At 46.2% G+C, this 5559-nt stretch overlaps 1 protein-coding gene across 4 annotated transcripts in view; it reads left to right on the forward strand.

Moving 5' to 3' along the window:
• SIK2 (salt inducible kinase 2) overlaps positions 1-5559 on the forward strand; it is a 131064-nt gene that overhangs the window by 108612 nt on the left and 16893 nt on the right. The gene's annotated exons all lie outside the window — the stretch shown is intronic.

The following is a 5559-nucleotide window of genomic DNA, read 5'->3' on the forward strand; positions in this document are numbered from 1 at the left end:
TTAGGGAGAGCCGGGCTTTGTGGAGAGCTGGTGTTTAGGACCCGTCTTCACAGAGGTGTAGGACTTTGTTAGGGAGAGCCGGGCTTTGTGGAGAGTTGGTGTTTAGGACCCATCTTCACAGAGGTGTAGGACTTTGTTAGGGAGAGGCAGCAGCTGAAGGCAGAGGAGATTGCACAGATAGCAGAGTGCTCGGCGGCCTGTGTGGGCCTTACTGGTTCCTTTGAATGGAAGTATAGGGAAATGAAAACTGTGAGTCAGGCCGGACGTGAAGAGTTCTGAATGCCAAGGTGAAGAGTCTCCCTGTAATTCAGGAATCGATAAGGCACTACTGAAGACTGCTAAAGCAGAGGGTGATATGATTAAACCCAGACTTTACGCTGATCAGTCTGGTAGCTCTAGGGAAGGATGGGTTGATAAGAAAGAGAAGAAATTTAGAGAGAGCAGTTAGGAGATGACAGTAGTTGAGGTGAGAAACACTGAAGGCTTCACTAACATGCAGGGGCCAGTTAGTTAGAGAACCAGTTTAGAGGCAGACAAGGTGCGAGCTCCGCAGAGGTTTGGAAAGACCGGTCAGCGTGGTGCTTAAAGGCAGGGGCTCTGGGGCAAAGCCCAGATCCTGCCATTTCCTGCAGCGTGATATTAGAAAAGCTTCTTAAGGTCATTCTGGGCCTCATTTTCTGAAATATCCTTTGTTGTGGTTGAGATAGAGTCTTGCTCTGTTGTTATGGTTGAAATAGAGTCTTGCTCTGTCACCCTGGCTAGAATGCAGTGATACCAAGACAGCTACACCAGCCTCAAACTCCTGGGCTTCAGTGAACCCTGTGGATAGCCTCAGGTAGCTGGGACTACACGCACCGCCCTCCCCCCCGCCCCTCCCAGTGCCCAGCTGGTTTTTCTGCTTTTTTAGATGAGGTCTTGCTCTTGCACAGACTGGTCTTGAACTTCAGACCTCAAGCAGTCTTCCCACCCCAGCCTTCCAGAGTGCTAGGATTACAGACATAAGCCACCATGCTCAGTCCTAAAATCTTCTGGATTTTAACAGGCAAATAGTATATTTTGTTTTACATACACTGTACTTTGTGTGTAAAATAATGTATTGGTACAAATGTGAGTAAAATAAGGTATCAGTACGGTTCCAGATATTTGGGTTAGAGTGTCTGTGAGCACTTGGAAACCTTCAAAGTTGAATGGTATTGTTTTCAAGACAGAGAGAGAGAGAGAGAGAAAATGAGATGCCTAAATTGGGGTAAGAATAGTGAGATTTGGTGGAATCCCTTCCATCTTACAAATGTGGCCAGACAGGATAGGAAGCAGGAAAGCCCCCAGGGCTGTGTCAGTCATTCCCTGCCGAGTGTCTTTGTTCTCTTAAACATTATCCCTAGTGAGAGAGTGGGGAGGGGTTAATACAGGATTATCCCTGAGCACCTGGAGGAATTCTTGTACAAGACGTCCTTCCCTATCTCGGCTGTGAGCAAATTCTCTAGGATATCTCCAGTTGTGTTTAATTTGGCTCAGGGTTCAGATATATAACGTGGATTCTTAGGTTTGATAGCTTTTCATTACTCAGACTCCATGAGTTCTTTTTACTGTGTGCATTGACCCAAGTTTCATAGAAACTTAACCTACCGCAACATAAAGCGTCTCTAATTCAAGTGGCAGTCTCAGTGCTCATTTGCAAACTTGTCTCCACTGCCTTCCGGGTGCCAAGACACAGGCTCTGGTGCTGAAGAGAATGCTCCCTTCCCGCAGAGACTTCACATCCTAAATTTTAGTGTTGAGCTCGTTAAGAAATCTCTGTTTTCATGGTTATAAATGTGCTGAAAGTTTTAGTAGAGCCTTCTCACTTTAATTCGTGGTTGTAATTCTTTTTTTAAGGGAGTGACAGATCTCTTGCTACTTGATACAGCAGTAAGAAATTGAGGAAAGACCATGACCCGGTGCAAAGGTCACAGAGCTGTGGACTCACACAGACCAAGCGAGTTCCACACCAAGCGAGTGACTTTGGGCAAGTCAGCATCTCTGCGCACCTGTGTCCTTAAATATAAAGTGGAAATAGCAATACTTCATGAGATTGCCACCAAGTTAAATTGTAGTTCAGCAAACAGAGCACTTACATGCCAGTCACAGGCCCCGCCTCTGTGGCTTCAGAGGTCCTAGGATACAGTCCCTGCCCTTGATGGGTTGGTAGTCTAGTGATTACCGATTATTACTATTTAGATAACAGTGAGATTCCCGTCTTAGATAGACTTAGAGGACTTATATCTGCTGCATAACATGCAGGAAATGTTCTCTCTAATTGACTTCAGATGACTCTTTAGGGAAGAGTATGTCCCGCCTCCTTCTCATGAATTCTAACCACTCATTTTTAACAGCCCTTCCACTAGCAACTGTAAACACACAAGAATGAAACCGGCATCTCCAATTCTTTATTGATCAGAGTTTGCCCTTCACAGCTATTGGAAAGAGCATTGTATTTGCAAGGGCTGCCATAACAAAATACCTCAGCCTGGTGGCTTAAACATCAGAAATTATTTTGTCACTGTTTTGGAGGCTTGAAATGCAAAATCAAGGTGCTGTCAAGGTCGATGGCTGGTGAGGGCTTTCTTCCTGGCTTAGAGACGGCTGTCTTCTTCCTATGGCCTCACGTGGCTTTTACTCCACAGTGTGGAGAGAAAGATCCCTGGCGTCTCTTCCCTTCTGTTAAGAACCACCAGCCCGGTGGGATCAGGCCCCCGCTCTTCTAACCTCAGTTAACCTTACTTACCTTCCTAAAGGTCCTGTCTCCAGACATAGCCACAGGGGGGTAGGGCATCGGCTTGTGAATCTGGAGAGGACACGATTCAGGCAGTGTCAGGTCTGTGCCTCTGGGAACAGTAACGGTTTTCCCATAGGAAAGAACTTTATTTTCATTTTGATGAGTCTGAAAAACACGAAGTCCAAAGAAGAAATGTAAGGCGGTGAACACATGGTCTAAAAAATCATCTTGTTTGATTGGACATGATCATCACCACTCTTGCAGAAGCCGGTAATATCTGCTTCCTGGAATATTAATTGACTATCTATTTATTCCTCTCTTCATTTTCCCTAATCAGCTCTGTAATGCTGAGCATGCCACTTGTGTATTTATACCCTCTCTGCTTCCAAAAAGACGTCTTTCGTTCCCTCCGTGATTGCAAGACTCCTAAACCCTGCTATCCTGTTTTCTAGAAAGTGACTGTCACAACAAAATGTTATTCCTCTGTCCTTCTCAAGTTCTCAGTTGGTTGTTGTGGTCCAGGTCGGATGTGAGTTGTCGAGGACAGTGTGCTGCGCTTGGTCTGGCACAGCTCAGTCCTCTACTTACAGTCAGAGCTGGTGAGAGCCAGGGGCTGAGAAGGGGCAGGCATCGTAGTTACCTGTCGGTGTCTCATTTCCAGCGCAGCACCCCCTGCTGAAGCCTTGCCCTAATAATTTAGACTACTTGCTGATGATGAGGGTGACAAGATTATACCAAATATAATTTATTAAGAAGTTTAAAGTTGGCTTGGCACTTGTAGCTCAGTGGCTAGGGCGCTGGCCACATACACCGGAGTTGGCAGGTTCACATCGAGCCCCGGGCCTGCCAAACAACAATGACAACTACAAACCCCCCAGCCCCCAAAAAATAGCCGAGTGTTGTGGCAGGTGCCTGTAGTCCCAGCTACTTGGGAGGCTGAGGCAAGAGGATCACTTAAGCCCAAGAGTTGGAGGTTGCTATGAGCTGTGACACCATGCACTCTACTGAGGGTGACATAGTGAGACTCTTGTCTCAAAAAAAAAAAGAAAGTTTAAAGTTCATGTTGTGACATTGTGTCTAGTGAAATTAATTTAAATGATTACTGCTTAAAAGGAAAAAGAAGTTATTTAACCTCAAGAAAAAAAGCTATATAGTCTATAAACCTGAGGAATGACAATGGAAGAAAAGCTGTTTCTTTATTGCCCAGAGTGGTATGCAGTATTTTTTTTGCAGTTTTTCGGCCAGGGCTGGGTTTTGAACCCATTAATGTGTTTGCCATTTATATCACACTGACACTTTGCTAATGCTATTTTAGGCTCTATCTTACGCAGTGTATCCAATGATACTAACATTGTAATATATCAAATATAAAGCATAGTCTAAGTATCTTCCAAGTAAATTCAAATGTGAAGTATATTTCTAACATACCCTCCAATCCTTGAAAATCATGAACCTGAAATTCTGACTGGGAAACCTCAGTGCCTCCATTTCACAGTCTGACTCTTATATGCTTGTGATCATTTTAAGGCCTTCGAAAGAAAGAGAAAGGAGGAATTAGTTTTACCGAGTTAAGGACTTTGCATGTTACCGTATACAATCCCAGCTTCATTGTAAAGCAGTTATTACCCCCTCTTTGTAGGTTAAGATGATTCAGAGAAGTTAGGTAACCTGACTGAGGTCCCGCAGTTAGTAAGTAGTGAAGCTCAGAATCAGACTCAGGTCTTGGGAGAAGGGAAGTGAGAATCTTATACCATCTTGTCCCTTTTGTTTGTTTGAATTTAAAGCTCACTATCCCTTACAGTGACCATAGCACGAAAAATACATCCTTCTGCTTCTTACAGTCTAGTGAGATCATTGCTCCCTCGGATGTTTTCTCATGTCTGTTACAGTCAAATCACAGTTGATAAATTATTCTGGTAGTTTGAAGGGAAGAGAATGAAAGGACCATCCAGCAGCTTCATCCTTAATATTAATCTGCCAATTCTCATAAGCGAAGATCATCTTTTAAATGATTTCTTTAGAAGAAGCATCTGTAATGCCTGTTTGAGTGGCATAGTTAACAAAGGACCCTGAGAACAGACGTAAACCATCGAGCCTTCTGTAGTAGATCACCCCCCGGAACCCGACTCTCTCAGCAAGAGGCGTCCAGGCTGAGCATCTCCTTGAAGGAAGGACGACAGACATTTCTGTCCCCTCCAAGTATCTGCTGCTTCTCTTTTTCTTTACTTCCTCTTCACACACACCCTTGCTAAGAAATATGTATCATGTCACCCACAGAAAGGAAAACACCAGGGATATAGCACTTACTTTAGGGCATCCAGGGCTCAGTGCAGTCAGCTGGGAGTGAGTGTCTATGCCGCCCGTCCAGGGCTTGGTGCAGTCAGCTGTGGGTGTCTATGCCACCCGTCCGGGGCTCAGTGCAGTCAGCTGGGGGTGAGTGTCTATGTCGCCCGTCCAGGGCTCGGTGCAGTCAGCTGTGGGTGAGTGTCTATGCCGCCCGTCCAGGGCTCGGTGCAGTCAGCTGTGGGTGTCTATGCCACCTGTCCGGGGCTCAGTGCAGTCAGCTGTGGCTGAGTGTCTATGCCGCCCGTCCAGGGCTCAGTGCAGTGGGTGAGTGTCTATGCCGCCCCTCCAGGGCTCAGTGCAGTGGGTGAGTGTCTGTGCCGCCCGTCCAGGGCTCAGTGCAGTGGGTGAGTGTCTATGCCGCCTGTCCAGGGCTCAGTGCAGTCAGCTGGGGGTGAGTGTCTATGCCGCCCGTCCAGGGCTCAGTGCAGTCAGCTGGGGGTGAGTGTCTATGCCGCCCG

This window comes from Otolemur garnettii, unplaced genomic scaffold (genome assembly GCF_000181295.1).
Source record: "Otolemur garnettii isolate 467f Iridium unplaced genomic scaffold, OtoGar3 scaffold00086, whole genome shotgun sequence".
NCBI lineage: Eukaryota > Metazoa > Chordata > Mammalia > Primates > Galagidae > Otolemur > Otolemur garnettii.